This window comes from Myxine glutinosa, chromosome 7 (genome assembly GCF_964187855.1).
Source record: "Myxine glutinosa chromosome 7, kmMyxGlut1.1, whole genome shotgun sequence".
In the NCBI taxonomy this organism is placed as follows: domain Eukaryota; kingdom Metazoa; phylum Chordata; class Myxini; order Myxiniformes; family Myxinidae; genus Myxine; species Myxine glutinosa.
In genome coordinates, this window is record NC_136267.1 from 90,411,263 (window position 1) to 90,428,322 (window position 17,060).

The 17,060-nt window shown below is 41.9% G+C and overlaps 1 protein-coding gene across 1 annotated transcript in view; it reads left to right on the plus strand.

Annotated features, from left to right (window-relative positions):
- The window catches only part of LOC137431401 (transformer-2 protein homolog beta), a 49,114-nt gene that overhangs the window by 25,903 nt on the left and 6,151 nt on the right, over positions 1-17,060 (plus strand). The gene's annotated exons all lie outside the window — the stretch shown is intronic.

A 17,060-nucleotide genomic window follows, 5' to 3' on the forward strand; every position in this document is an offset into this window, starting at 1 on the left:
TCCTCCCACCCACTTTAATTATTTCATAGAAAATGTAGGCTCATGGAAGAAAGAACAAGGTGACAGAGGATAGAGAGGCATTGCACTGGCTGTGGGGCAGTTGAATAACACAGATCGATGCAAGGGATGAATGTATATGGAGGAAGCGAGAGAGAGGCGGGGAAGAAAAACAGAAACCTGTAAGGGTTAATGATGGCCAAAAATATCATGAAGGGTGATTGAAGATGACTTGAGGTGGTGCGCTGCCAACTTGAAGCCCTGAAGGTAAGAGTGAAAAAAAAAACAGTTACAGGAAGGCAGTTTTATAAGCAGAACAAAGAGGAACAAAGGAGTGGTGAGCATTAAACCTGGATTTTAGCATTTCACAAAAAGGGATAGGACAGGGTGGGTTACCATTTGGATGAGATCTGTGCTGTGTGTGTGTGGTGTCCTATTTTTGAAGTGATATTGATTGCCATCTATATATAATGGAGCGTATGTATGTATGTATATTCTACTCTGAGAGGATTTGATCTAGGACGCTGAAAATATCAGGGATTAATGAGGGAACACTGAAGTTGTGCATGTTTCATTTGATTCCATAAAGTTTTAAAAAATTCGCCCATCTTGGCATTTTCCTCCTTTGGGTGGAGGGTTGATGCAATTGGAATTATCCAAGCTATATAACCACAGTGTATTATATATGCACATAAGCAGTATGCATGTTTTCACTTCATATGCGTAACCTGGGTTAATTTTATTTCTGGAAGCCATCAAAGCAGCGGTCTGTTGCCTATACATCGTCCAAATAAAGGGGTGTGCCAGAAGAAGGTGTTGCACACTTGGAACATGATCGCTGGTCGGGTAGGTACTCTGCCATGGTATTAATCTATCTATAATTCCAGTAATCTCTGTACGTTTGTACGTTTGTACGTCTGTACGTCTGTACGTTTGTCTGTGACCGCTGTTTCTCGACAACTACCGGTCCGATATACTTGAAACTTGCCAGGTATATTGCTGGGGACCCGAGGATGTGCCTTTTCAAGGTTTGAAATTAATCGGACAAGTACTTACCGAGCTATGGCGATTTAGCCGTTCGCCGTTCGCTTTGCCGTTGCGAATGGACCAAACCATTCATGTAAATAGAGGGGGGGGGGGGGGGTTCTGTGGTCGTTCGCTTTGGCTTTGCGAATGGACCAAACCATTCATGTAAATAGAGGGGGGGGTTCTGTGGTCGTTCGCTTTGGCTTTGCGAATGGACCAAACCATTCATGTAAATAGAGGGGGGGGGGTTCTGTGGTCGTTGCGAATGGACCAAACCATTGTTTTTTTTTTGCAGTTTTTTTTTTTTTTTGCAGTTTTTTTTTTTTTGCAAGGAACGGGCACCCACGTACGGGCACGTCCTAGCTTATATATAGTACGGGCATGCCCTAGTAATCATAAAGATAATAAAAATGACCCCTCTCCTTCCCCCATGCAGTGCTTCGAGTTGCTTTAATTGGCAAAATATATCCCTTTAGTGTTGCACAGCATCTCATATTCAGTACATATATGTTATAGAAGCATAATACAAAACATATTTTACTTGGGTCATCTGACTCTCGTGAGAGACAGAGTTGGAGCATTAACGCCATGGAAAACTACATCGAAGATCACTTCATGCCTGAAACGGAAGAATACAGAGATCGAAGAACAAGATCACCTCAACAACTTGTATGTTTGTTTAATGCTGTTGTCTTAATAAAATGGCCTCTCCTGGGCTGTTCATAAAACAAAACTGGCTTTCAAAGTCAGTTTCAGATTGGAGGTCCTACGTCGCTCCATGTTATTTAAAGGGAAACCCAAATGCTCAGACCACCTCGAAACTAGTCTATCCCTTGATACCCTACAAAATAGATATGATTACATTTTTCCGATTTATAAAATCGGTAATTTTGTGATTAAAAGTCGAAATCGTCTTCACGATTAGCCATGACGTCGCACCAGGATGTCGGCCGCCACTTCCTTTGTTTGTAACAAAGCCTTTGTAACAATGGAGTTCTGTACTGCTCTTCTCCATGAACTTGGGCCCCAACATCGTCACATCTTTGTCCTGAATTCTGTGAAATCCCAAACTCTTGACATTATTGTAATCTCCCGTGATGAGGCCAAAGCACAAGCCCTGTTGTCACATTTCCGACAGGTATGTTGGCTTTTTTTTTATTTTTATTTTTATTATTTTTGTTTCATATTATGACGTCCTTTCATATTGATTCTCGAAGAGACTCACTTATAAAATGGGTCATGATGTCTGGATGTCTGTCCATTAACTTTTTGCTATTTTTGCTACTCCTCCCTTGTCGCCTGGCTGATTGTTCTGAAACTTGACACATGAATACAAGACAGTGGCCTGCACAATCGCTCAGGCTTCGACTTATCCCCTGAAACTTTGGATCCCTACTCGTCCCTTGTTTACTAACCGATTGCTCTGAAACCCGGTACAGCCATTCCTCTTGGTGGTCCGTAGGATGATTCGGTCTAAGAATTTTCGATTCTGGGTCAGGGGAGTCTCCACCAATCATCAGAGGTCTGAACTACAATCTCAAGAGATGACTGTCAGCCTGCTCGGGGCTATTTATTAGTCCCCCACCGGTGTACACCGGAGGGGACTATAGGTTTGCACGCCGTCCCTCCGTCAGTCTGTCCGTCCGTCAGTCCGTCACGCAAAGAACAGCTTTCCGGACTTGTTTTCTAAACGCTTAATACTAATGATTTCAAACTTGGCACATGGTTTCCTCATGATAAGTTAAAGGTCAAGTTCGAACTTCACGACGTTTCGATCATTTTTGACAAAGTTATGGCACTTTGAACTTTGGGAATTCTGATGATCCTTAACTCAGTGCCATTTTAAGTTTTAATTTCCTTTAAAAAAGATTTTCTCTGCAATAATAGGACCGATTGAGATCAAATTTTCACCGTAGGGTGGACTCGGTCTGTAGAATATTTTAATGGTAGCTATGACTTCACAGGTCACGTGGTTCGGCCGCCATATTGTTTTTCGTGAAAACACGAAAACCCCTTTTTCTCCAACGGCTGAACAGATCGAGGCCAAACTTTGCAGGCAAAATCGCATACCCATGACGAACAAAAAGGTCAGCGAGCATGACGTCATGCGTCACATGGTTTCAGAGTTATGACGTTTTTAAGCATGAACCTTTAAAACCTAGCTCCTCCCTCATTTTTGATCAAATCGAGGGGAAACTTCACAGATCTGTTCAGCATGTCAGTCTACTAAAATGTCCTTTTGGAATTTGCGATAGGGAACGTGGTTTGGCAGATATCGTTAAACGAAAATGTTTCAAAAATGGATATCTCTTGTTTATTCTAGAGTTCTCAAGCCGCACCGTGCGCCCTCAGCCTCGTCTCGCGAACGTCAAAAGCGCGACACAGCGCGCGCTTTCGGGAGGGGCGGAGCCAAGCAGAGCAACATATATATATATATATATACACATCGATCATTGATCGTGAACCGGAAAATATAATAAATTACTGATATTTAGCGACTCGAAAGGTTCTTTGTCAACAACTTATTTTCTCGTGCTTCTGCTGACCTGTCTGCAAGGTGTATAAATCGAAGTCCCGAGTGTGAATCACAGGTGAGCCCGTCCTGAGGTAATTAGCGATTGGGAACGATTCAGAACCTGTGGGTAAATAACCCTTGGTAATTTTCCCAACAGTTTTCCGGACGACAGACTGCCGGTAGGGGACATGTATTGCAGCGCAATACTCAGAATGCTTGTAAAATTTTGTTACCCCCTCCAGTGTTGCTCCCTCTGCTCTCCCTCCAACTCAGCTCTTCCAGGACACATGTGCACCTTGCAGTAAGTCTGTCCTAGTTAGACTAGCAAAATCTCGGATCGATGTCCTCTTTTGTTGGTCCTCCAGAGACCGTTCAATCTCCCCTTCCTTCCAGTGCTTCAAGCAAGTGGTGTAGTACCATCTAATGTCATCCCTATCCCTACTCACTAGGCTTGGGCGGTTCTCTACATGCGAGAATCGACTTCGATTCTCAGCTGTTATCTAAATTCCGTTACCAATAGATTCTGGCGGTGTGTGTGTGTGTTTTTGTGTGTTTGTGTGGTTTTTTTTTGTCCCCCGTCGCACCGCGGAGCGAAAGGGGGCTATGGTTTTCCCCTCCGTCTGTGTGTGCGTCCGTCCGTCCGTCCGTGCGTGCTTGCGTAAGCGAAGGACCGAATTCCAATTTGGTGTGTGGATGCAACCCACGTCAAAATCCAAGATGGCCGCCACCATGTATGTCTGAAACTTGAGCGGAATATCTTGAAAAATAAGCGAAGTACCAACTTCTAATCTGGTGTGTGGGTGTATCTACGCATAAGGAAGAACGCTATTGAAAATTGGGTCGCCATGTTAAAATCCAAGATGGCCGCCCCATATATATGTCTGAACCTTGTGAGCGAAATATCTTGGAAAAATAAAGAACTACTAACTTCTAATCTGGTGTGTGGGTGTATCTAGGCATATGGAAGAACGCTATTGAAAATTGGGTCGCCACGTCAAAATCCAATATGGCCACCTTGCGTCTTCCACTTTGTCAACTCATCACTTCACCGACGGGGGGCCGAGGCGTAACGCTTGGTGTGTGTGTGTGTGTGTGTGTGTGTGTGTGTGTGTGTGTGTGTGTGTGTGTGTGTGTGTGTGTGTGTGTGTGTGTGTGTGTGTGTGTGTGTGTGTGTGTGTGCGCGCGCGCGTGCGTTCGTGTTATGATCCGTCACTTCCGCCTTTGTTGTTATTATATACTTGTAGGATTTTTAGTTTCAGGTAATATTGTTAATGACTTTCGTAAAAGGTGAAAAAAAATGATTGTGAAGGAAAAAGGAAGAAGCAGCAAAGAGGCCGGAAGAAGAGAGAGGAGGGAGATGGCCATGAGAGAAATAAAGTCGCATCGGGGGCTCGGAGCGGACTTTTTTTGATATTGGTCGCGAATGAGTTGAGGCTTCCCAGGGGAGGGATTGCCCGCAACATCGTCCTATGTTGCAATTGCAATTAAACCTGCGTCTCAGGTTTTATCACCAAGTGTGAGTTATTGTTGGAGAGAAATCAAGTGCCTCCATTACAGGCCGATACGCCATTTTGTCTTCGAAGAGGCTGTCGGCTTGGTGCATCTTGTTTTGTCGTTGGGATTCCCATATCGACATCATTGTGTTGATCGCCGTTGGTTTCCATATTGGCTCAATTTCCATATAGACGTCTCACCTCATAACTCCTCGTCCGCCGCCGTGTCGATGCCTGCCTGTTCTCGTCGTTCTGCATGGCTTCAACCAGCTTCGTGCAACCAGGATTAGTGCACGGACTTTGTGGAATGTTACATTCCACTCGCGTTTGTCGTATCGTGAGTTTATTGCTTTAAGAGAATTGGGGGAATGATTGCACATGTATTATTTGTTTGATGCAAGTGGCATTTTCATTGTACTTTAATAGTGTTATTATTGGGTATGTGAGAGTTCTTAATACAGTTACTTGTTTTGTTCTACAATTGCATTGGTGTGGCTTTACCATGGTTTATTAGAACACGCAAAATAACACATCTTTCTGCCGCGTTCTCTCTCGAGACTCTGAGGTGCACCGTAACCGGGGTTCGGGGAGGAGGAGTGTGTGTGTGTGTGTGTGTGTGTGTGTGTGTGTGTGTGTGTGTGTGTGTGTGTGTGTGTGTGTGTGTGCGTGTGCGTGTGCGTGTGCGTGCGTGCGCGTGCGTGCGTGCGTGCCTTAAGGATAAATAAAAAAAAACACACAACACCTTTAGAGGCCATTTTTCCCCACAAAGCAGGGGTTGGCCTTTTTCTGGCACCGTGGTTGTTGTTGTTTTTGTTGGTCCCCTTTTTGAAGCAATGTTTTACGGCCGGATGCCCTTTCTGCCGCCAACCCTGTTTGTCGCCTTTTACGACAAACAGGGAATTACCAGTGAACTGGTACTCAATTAGCCGACCTCGGAAGGATGACAGGCTGAGTCAACCCCCCTGGCGTTAATTCAGCGATCGACTGGGATTCGAACCCAGGATCTTCGAATCCTCGGCTGGCGCCCTAGCTGCTAGCCCAACACAACCAGTCTTAAGGATTAATGGGAGAGTAATGGTATGGGATTGATACATTACAGAAGGAAGTGATGGGCCCCATTTTATATGTTTTATCTACTTCAGCGCAGCATGAGACCTCGTGGTAAAGCCGATTTCTAATTATTTTCCATGTTTATTTGTAAAGTTGTGATGTGTATATTTTGGTTGCTGCCCATCTTCCTCCACATTTTCTCCAAATCCAGGAACCTAACCCTTTTTCCCATAGGCCTTTGGTTTTAACTATGGCGGTTTTTAATATCGTGGCATTTTCCAGGACTGTCACTCCCATGATATTTCAGGGTTTACTCTACACACATGTACTTGCGGCATATTTCACTTAACCTGCATATCAATGGAGACCAACGCATTTTGGGACTTAAAAATTAAATAACAAAGTTTTAGCGCACATAATGTAAGTAAGACCAGGGTGCTATAAACCAAAATTTATACATGCAACTCTATGGTAACACTAGAACTTGGGTGTGGAAAACCTGAAAACTCTATGCACCATGTGCTTGTGCATCGTTCTTGCGAATTATTTGCGACCTTTGGATCCCTAATCTGTCCCAACCCTCCCTTGGTGCGGCAGGGCTTTGGACATGGTTCGTAACTTCACCAGGGGTTTGAGATACCCTGATGAACTTGTGGTGGGTTAAGCAAACTCATTTTTAGCTCACCTTGAACAAAGTTCAGGGGAGCTGATGCGATGGTTAGGTCATCTCATCTCGATTCCTGAAAATTTGAAACACTATTCATCCCTTATTTACCAACTGATTGCTCTGAAACCCGATACAGTCCTTACACATTTTTTCCTACATCTTTGAGGTCTAATCGCATTTTACCTGACCTCTGTTACTTCCTGTGTCTTGGATGTTTTTCTTGTTCTTTTTTTTTTTTTTTTGCTTTATCCTTATATCTTTCTAACCTGCTTTTCCCGAGAGTTATATCTTACCTAGCCCCTTACCCAGAGTGGCTGTATGCCTTGTCTGGGGCGATATCCATAAAAAAATACACTCGATGGTCTGCAGGATTGCTCGGTCTTGGATTTTTTGATTTCGGGATCAGGGATCCAGGGAGGCAAAAATCAGCAAAGGTCTGAACTAAAATGTCAAGAGATGACCGTTAACAATAGATGACCGTTATTAACGGCATTCAGGTAAGATGATTGTATCCTCGAAGCATAAAATGGGGTTAATTAATTGGTTCACTTTGTCTGTCTGTCTCTCTACAAGTGTGCAGTTTATGATTGAAGAACAACTTTATTTCAATTCAATGTTGTATTTTGAAAACAAATTGAAAAACGAACCTGTAGTTTAACAGTACTTTTGGCTCTGAATTCATCCCGATTGCGCATGTGCAGAGGAGCGAGATTTTTACGGCGTAGCCCATCGGGCAGAACCGTCTAGAACAGTGTATGTCTGTATGTTATGTATGTATGTATGTATGTCCCCTCAAACGTATACCAATCAGAGCTGAGAATCTGGTCACATGACAGGGTGATGTGATTACGTCTGATGTCATTACGGCAGCACGACGGCTGACTCTCCACACACCGCCATTTTGATTTATATGCCGTTCAGGCCGAACATATGGTCGAACCTGTCATATATCCAGGGGTCGAAATTATCGACGGCAAAAGCCGGCGTGCCCAAGCTATTTGCCGTGCTGCCCCCGAACTTTTCATGATCACTACGGCAGAGAGTTGCAGTGCCCTTTTTCTTCAGTTGCTGCTGTGCCCTTTTTGTCAATAAAGCATAATAATACAGACCAAAGTATGAATAAAGTAATGATGAAAACAACAAACTGACTTCGTCGGCTTTCGTTTTCTCAGTGCATGTCGGAACATTAGCGTAGTAAGCATATACATTGTCTAGGCTACCTCGTTTCCCGTTCTCTTACTGAATACAGAATGTTGCAGTCCTACTATCGTCCTTGGGTACGGGAAACGAGGTTCAAGGGCATCCCATAATTTATATTGGCCCCGCCTACGACCATTCGTCATCCCATACGTCATCCAGCATCATCAATGAAACGCAAAGCATTATGGGCTACTATGAGCGCATAAATTACAGCATGGCTATTATTGCCGATGTTTGCGTCGTTGCCTACCAACCGCGCTGTATTACTGGGGGTAATACTCATGGTTGGGACGGCCTTCCGATTGCTTCCGTCCCGACTATAGGTATGTTACAATCCCGCAAGGTCAGCGGTGGTGTACATCTGCCGCTGTACCTGTGCGCACATGTCTACGAGAGGCTGTAGGGATCTCCAAGAAATGCAGGTTTTTCATTGGCTGTCGGAGGATAGTTCCGCGTACGTCATAGCCGATGACGTAGTGGAATTGTTCGCGCTTCTAACCTCGTTTTCGAATTTACACGAGACCACTTCAATTTCTGTCATACGATCGACTCGAAAGTTTGGCTTGTGTTCAGCACTTTTCAAATCAACGATCGAATGTTCCGGACAAAATAAAATGTATGTTGGACGTTTTTCCAACATGTTATCTAGTTTGTGGTGGAATTTCATTGCAATCTGATGATGCGAAGTAAGATATTTTGGCCCCGATATCGGGCATGGTCCTTGCCGTGTTGAGCAACATTGAGAAAAGATGGCGACCTGTGATGGGGAAGTGCAGGAAGCCAACACTGACTCTGACACTGAGGATGGGGACAATCAGACCAAGAGGCTGAAGTACAGGGATCTGGAGCTTTATGGTCCTAGAGTACCATCTGTTGAGTTTCAGGCTGGACCCTTGAAAACTGTAGTTGACAAAGTGATTGATTGTTTGGACAAGAGATTTAACGAGTTCTATGAGAATGAGGTCCTGATTGCGTTTGAGGTGTTTGACCCCAGCAACATGCCAAAGGGCAAGGACACCCTTGCTGCCTATGGCAATGCCAAAGTCACTTACCTTAGCAATCACTTTCAGCAAATCATTGAAAGAAATTGTTGTGATGCAAGTCAAATACAAAGAGAATGGCTGTCCTTGAAGCTTGACATCAGCAGAAATCATGGAGAGGAGTCCAATTTCCGAGGTCTATGGAAGACCATTCTGACAGAAAAGGGCCACAAATACCCTAATATACTTCATCTGGTGCAGATCTGCCTTGTGTGCCCAGTGGCCACATCACATGTAGAGAGGCAGTTCTCAGCAGTGGAGCGTATTCTTGGGGATTGGAGGCTAAAACTGGAGTTGGGTATGCAGGAACACCTGCGCATCAGCACAGAAGTGCCCGACCCCGACGACTTTGATCCTACACGTAGCGTTGCCAGGTGGCATTCTATGAGTGCATTTGGACGTAGGCCTGATACTACACCCCTCTCCCCCAAGGGTGATTGAATTGTAATCATGTATACCTAACTCAAGACTGAGTCAGTATTGAGTAAAGATGATGTCTGATGATGATGAAAAAAGTTCAACTCTGTCAAACAAAAGTTAAACTTTGTTACATGGACATGATGACAATGCAGTTCTGACTGAGTTGAGTTGAGTTTTGAGAGAAATCAAATCTGAAACTGTTATTGAAATTCAAATTCTAAAAATACATTATTAAAAAGTTTAAGTTGATTTACTTGTTCTGTCAAACAAAGGTTAAACTTTGTTACATGGCCATGATGACAATGCAGTTCTGAGTTGAGTTGAGTTTTCTGAAACTTTATATTCTAAAAATACATTATTAAAAAGTTTAAGTTGATTTACTTGTTCTGTCAGTAACATTTCCCTGCCTGTTTAAGTTACCGACACACTTTGCTTTTGTGCCCACAAGAATAATTCTAGATTGCCTTGGTGCCCCCCAAACCCAAAAGAAAATGCCTTGGTGCCCCAAAAAATTTGAAGTCATCAAAGGCAAACATTGCTGTGCTCTCCCTACAGAGTAATTCGACCCCTGTATATCACAATCACCATGCTCTACATTTACGTTTTTCATTCAGTGTGAAACAAACAAACCGATTGTTAAAATGATCATCAAATATCGAAAGCATCGGCTTTGTCTCTTCCAACATACGGTACATATAGATCTGAGGCGTTATGACTCACCTCCCCCTTCGGACAAATTAAGCCCAGGTTTCTTTATAGAGTGGTATCGTTTCAGTAGAATCGTTTTCGTAATAATAATATTATAGTAAATATAACCATACCACTTTAATCCCAATGTCATGAATGGAAAGTTGATGGATTGAAGCGGTGTAACTGCGGAAATAAGGAATTCACCTCAGTTTTAAAAAAATAATATAATTTTCGTAACAATAACGTAACGTTATTATTGTAAATGTAATCGTAACACTAATGCCTTTGTCGTGACGACAACGTAAATGGAGGCTAAATATATATGTTGTATATATTAAAGTAGCGGCAGTTTTGTGTCTGGCCATCATGCTACGTCATTACGTATATTTCGGCGTAAACACCCGCTCACTTCGAGAGCGGCAGGAAAGATCATTCCCCTTTGGCATTCGAGCAAGCACTCCATTCAAAACCGTTGAGGAATGGCTGGCTTGGCAAGCGCCAGCTAGCAGCTTGGTAAATGAGCACATCTCCAACCCTTGTGGGGTATATCGATTACAGTAGATCTTCTCTCAGTTCTGCAAGTAAAACTTACCTCACGGATGTCGGGATTCGTCCAAATTTCTTTGTTTAATGTTATAGACAACATTAGCAACTGTTTAAAAGGCTAATCATATGTGTTTGTGGTTTATAATATTTTACAAGCCCGGCTACACCGCTGTTAGACTTTTGGTCTTGTTTTTTATTTTTTTTTACCTGCCTGTCAGTCAAACAGAATTGAAAACAAGTACAGATACATTCAAAGTACACCGCCCTCATGCCAAATAATTAAATATCCCACAGGGCGACATTGCCAGGGTGCCTCCGGCGCCCGGCAATACCGCAGTGCAGCTCATAGAGATTGCATTGGGAGGGAGAAGTGTACAATAATTGATTGATTAATTGTATAATTAAAATCAATAAAAGATTATCATAAAATATTTTCTTAATCAATTGGCTAATAGCATAACCAAACCACGAGTGCTTCATCCGAAGATGTATCTTTTAGAAATGTAATTAAATGTCATTAATAAAAAATTAAATAATTAATTGATTAATCAATAAATAATTAATTGATGAAATGATTAATCAATAAATCAAAAATATCCTTTATAGCCACATCACCTAGGTCACTGTCATGTCCAAATATCAGCTCCCTAGCTCAAAGGGTGCCTGTGATATTGCCCAGATGAGAGAGAAAATAAATAAATAATTAATAATGAAAATAAATAAATAGAAATCATAAAAAAATGAAATAATGAATCAATTCGCTAATATAACACATAAACCACCACCATTTCAACAGAATCTGTAACCTTAAAAAAATTTTTTTGTCATTAATCGAATAATTAAATAATTAATCAATTAATTGATTAATTAATAAATCAAAAATAGCCTTTGCAGCCAAATCACCTGGTCATTGGCATGTCCAAATATCAGCTTCCTAACTCAAAAGGTGCCTGAGATAATGGCCAGAAGAGAAAGTAAATTTAATTAATTAAATAAGTACTTAATTGAAATGAATGAATGAATGATCGTTTTAAGGCCATTTTCCCCGCTAGAGCGGGGGTTAGCCTTGCGGGCCCCATGACAATCATGGTTCCCTGTTTGAGGCAATGTTTTTATGGCCGGATGCCCTTCCTGACGCCAATCCTTGGTCACGCTCTTACGATGCGCAGGGATACGGTGTACCGATTCTAAATCGGGGTACACACCGTGATCATTCATCCCAGCAAACTGGTACTCAATTTGCCGACCTCGGAAGGATGACAGGCTGAGTCAAAACCCCCCTGGCGTTAATTCAGCAATCGACAGGGATTCGAACCCAGGATCCTATGATCCCAAGCCGGCAGCGGCACCCTAACCGCTAAGCCAACACCAGGGATTAATCGCTAATAATTAAATAACTCATCAATTAATTGATTAATCAAAAAACAAAAAATACCATTTTTGACAAAGTACTTCCTCACTATTGTGCTGAAATTTCAGCTTCCTTGCTCAAAGAATGGCTGAGATATCGCCCGGACAACCAAGAAAACAAACAAACAAGTACATATACATTCAAAGTACACCGTCCCCATGCCAAATAATTAAATATCCTACAGCGCGGCATTGCCGGGGCGCCTCTGGCGCCCGGAAATACCACGGTGCAGCTCAGAGATTGCATTGGGAGGGAGAGGTGCACAATAATTGATTGATTAATTGCATAATTAAAATCAATAAAAGATTATCATAAAATATTTTCTTAATCAATTGGCTAATAGCATAACTAAACCACTAGTGCTTCATCCGAAGATGTATCTTTTAGAAATTTAATTGAATAAGTCGTTAATAAAAAATTAAATAATTAATTGATTAATCAATAAAGAATTAATCGATTAAATGATTAATCAATAAATCAAAAATATCCTTTATAGTCACATTACTTGGTCACTGTCATGTCCAAATATTGGCTTCCAAGCTCAAAAGGTGCCTGAGATATTGCCCAGATGAGAAAGAAAATAAATAAATGATTAATAATGAAAATAAATAAATAATAATCATAAAAAAATGAAATAATTAATCAATTCACTAATATAACACATAAACCACCACCATTCCATCAGAATCTGTAACTTAAAAAAAAAAAATTCAGTGATTAATCGAATAATTAAATAATTAATTGATTAATTGATCAATCAATAAAAAAAAAAATAGCCTTTGCAGCCAAATCACTTGGTCATTGGCATGTCCAAATATCAGCTTCCTAACTCAAAAGGTGCCTGAGATAATGGCCAGAAGAGAAATGAAATGTATAAGTACTTAATCGCTAATAATTAAATAACTCATCAATTAATTGATTAATCAAAAAACCCCAAAAATATTGTTTTTGACAAAGTACTTGCTCACTATTGTGCCGAAATTTCAGCTTCCTAGCTCAAAGGATGGCTGAGATATCACCCGGACAAACAAGAAAGCAAACAAACAACCAACCAGAGTGAAAACTGAGTACTCCCTTTCAGCGTGCGTCATTGCCGAGCCCCCTTCGGTGCCCGGCAATGACGATATGCAGCGCCTGGAGATGGCATAGGAAAGGAGCGGTGTACAATCATTCTAAACAGGAAACTTACTGTTTTTAGCGACGTCATAAAGGACACAAACAACAGGCGCAAATAACGAATGTAATGTTAAATAAGGTGGTGGAAAAGAGGCTGCATCAATAGCGGCAAACTTCCAAAACAAAATTTTTCTACATCCTTTAAAATCCTTATTGTATATAAATTGAATTATATATTTGAGCATTGGAGAGCAAAAATTGCCTTGTTGGCACTTTCAAAAACCTTTCATTTAGCAGTACTTGGGCAAAATATTACAGCATTTAACATCATCTCGACCAATTCAATTTGCTGTTCGCAGACACCGCCCATGTACTGTATGTTTTACCTGCGACGTCGTGGGTCTGCATGTGCTCCGCGAGGTTGTTGTAGTTGTTGGGGGTCGATTTTTGAAATGTGCACCCATTGGTTGGACAGCTGTTGGACCCCACCCACATTTGTCACTTGACTCCACTCACCATTGCCATGACACACAGACGAAACAATATGGCTGCCATCTTGGTTTTCTTGTGAGTCTAAGACATCAGGCCCATAGGCCTCTGCTGATTATATACTGCCCGGGTTTGTTGCGTCAGATTTCCATTTGTTTTGAGTCGAGTGTTACTCACGGTGAGGTACCCCAAAAAATCTAATCAATGTCGAATAAAAAGTATTAGCAAGGTTTAATCAAGCCTGTCAGAACACAAAAATAGCGTTATGTAATTTTTGAACGGCCCCACATTAGGGTTAAACAATCCGTGGCCTCCACCGTGTTTTTATCAGAACGAATCAGATCATTCTGATTTAACCGTGGTGGAGGCTGCCATGTGTCATGGGTGAGAGGTGTCAAGTTGATATTTTAATAGCGCATTAAATGTTTGTTTATCAATCTCCCTGTTCATCTTTTTAAGAGTGCTTATAATGCGTGTTTCCCAATCGGCCCGTTGCCAGATTTTGTCGCAGGTAGTGACCACAGTGCAGTCATTCTTGTAATGTTTTCTCAAGACTGCATGGGGTGAGATGTTCTATGAACTCTCTAGTTTTAAAATGTCTTTCCTTCTATTCAAATGAAAAGTTTTACGTACAGGTTTCCACATTGATTAAATTTCACTTTAATGATTCACAAACTTTATATTTGGATCGTAAAATCAGTGAACAGTTCCTTCTTTCTAAATCGTCAAAAACGACTCGGTGGTGAAATGCAGCCCATTCAGTAAGTCATAGTAACCCATTCACATAAAGAATTGACAGGCCTTTTAAATATTTTTATGCCTCTGCCACCGAATATCGCTGGAGGCATTATGTTTTCGGGTTGTCCGTACATCCGTACATCCGTACATACGGGCTAAACCTCGTTTTTCTCAGCAACCACATGTCAGATTGAGACAAAACTTTCAGGGTAGGAGTGACACCCATGTAGAATGTTTTTTTAAATGATAATTGTGACATCATAGGTCACGTGGTATGGCATCTACCTTGGATTAAACGCAATTTATTAAAATATATATTTGGCGGAAACCGCTGTATGGATTTTTTTTTTGAAACTTGGCACATTGTAAATTACTCCCAATGGTGAACAAACGCATGATAATGATATCGTCGGTGAAGTGGTATATCAGCCATAAATGTTTTAATCGAATGCCTTATCATAAAAATCTGAAATTGCATGCTCATGATCTGACCCTTTTGTATTGAAATATTAAATTTATGACATCATAGGTCACATGGTTTGTCAGCTTTATTGGATTGAAGGAAAATATTAAATAATTATATCTCTGAAACCACTTACCCTATCGATGCGAAATCTTTAAAATGTATAACACCATTGTTGCATATAGTTTGAAAATGATGACATCGAAGGTCATGTGGTTTGGCAGCCATCTTGGATAGAAAAACGAACCTTTTCCGATCAACACGAACTTCACAAACGTTATCCCCTACCCATACATATGCAGTGTACATTTTTGATATCATATGTCATGTGGTTTGGCAGCCATATTAGCTTAAAACTGATATTTTAAAGAAATCCCTTCGAAAACGCTTCACCTATCCATGTGAAACCTGTCCTGTGGTAAAAATGTGATACTTCAAAACAGCTGAAGGGATTTAAACCAAACTTGTTTATTTTTAGGACTGTCAACGAGGGCATATACCCATTGTGTTTTACGTACAGGTTTTTACGTACAAAACCTTTGTCTTCATCAATGATCTCTCTAACTCTCTTGAAAATCCTCTCTATCTCTTTGCTGACGACTCTACTCTCTGTCGCTCCATTCCTCATCCCTCAGATCGGCAGTCTGCAGCCTCCTCACTCTCTGCAGACCTTGACAAAATCACAGACTGGGCAAACAAGTGGAACATGTCTTTCAATCCTGACAAATCTCACACTCTTACGATGTCTCTCCGAAAAGACCGACTGGACAACCCTCCCATCCACTTTCTGAATAATCCTCTCCAAGAAGTTCTGTCACTCAAGCTTTTGGGTCTCACTATCTGCCATGATCTTTCCTGGGAAAACCACATTTCAAATCTGGCCTCCAAAGCCAGTCGCCGACTGGGCATCCTCCGTCGTGCGAAGTCCTTCCTTGGTACACCTGAGCTCCTCACCACTTACAAGGCTTTCATCCGCAGCTCTATGGAATACTGCTCTCCCCTCTGGTCTGGTGCTCCTGCCTCACACCTAGCTCGTCTTCACGCTGTTGAAACCAGAGCGTTCAGAATCATTGGAATCTCCCACGATGAAGCTAACTCCAAGGGCCTTTCACTCACTCACCGCAGGCAGGTTGGTGGTCTTTCCGTCTTCTACCGACTCCTCTCTGGCCTTGCCCCCCCCCCCCCCAGCTCTCTCTGGGCTCTGTCCCCCAAATATTCCTACAGGTCGCACAAGATCTGCCTGCAACCCTCTTATGGTTAAACTGCCAAAATCAAGACTTTCTGCTCACCTTCACTCCTTCATTCCTCTTTTCTCCCGCCTCTGGAACAAACCCCCTCAATCTCTTCAATCCCACTCCACCCTCCAGGTCTTTAAAACAGCTGTTCACCACCATCTCTTATCTTCCCCCATCCAAAACCTTGATCTTTTCTACCCCCGCTAATTTCACCCAAAATCCTACACTTTTTTTTTTTTTTTTGAAATACCAACTTCTGTCCTGGAAGTCCTTGGTCCCCTTGTGTTTTATACCTCCCCCCCCCCCCTTTCCCACGCCTCCTCCCCCCAAGCCCTCTCCCTCCCACACTTCTCCCTGCTCTCAAATGTTGTGTTTGTGTCCTTCCCCTTCTCTCCCCATCTTGTCTTCCGCTCCCTCTTTTGATATATTTTGTTTGTCTGGTTGATTTGTTTGTGAAATAAATGTCAGCTCTTTCACGAGCCTCGATTCAGTATACAAAAAAAAATGTAAAAAAATTGTCACGGGCAGGTATATTCAGAGGCATATTGGCGACACAGCCGCATTACTCGTTATTTCTGGATGCACAGTCGAGGCTCATGGAAGAGCTGGTACACTGAATGGATCAGGACGTAACGTACAAAAACAGGATGCAAAATACACATGCATGGGTTGGACAAGATGGAAACAGAAGGAAACTCCAAAGAGGGAAAATTGTAAAGATGGATTTGGGTGGGGTTAACGAGGGTAGAAAATATCATGGTTTTGGATTGGGGACAATCTGAGCAAACTTATGATATGTTTGTTGTCTTTGATTGTTGTCTGCGTGTGGATGCATGCTCCAAGCGGTTTAGAAGTATTTATTGGTGGTGTTGGTATTATTACCCTCGCCTGAGGAGACGGTATTGCATTTGAGTCTGTCTGTCTGTTTGTTTGTCCGCACAGAATAAATGATTTTTTTCTCTGC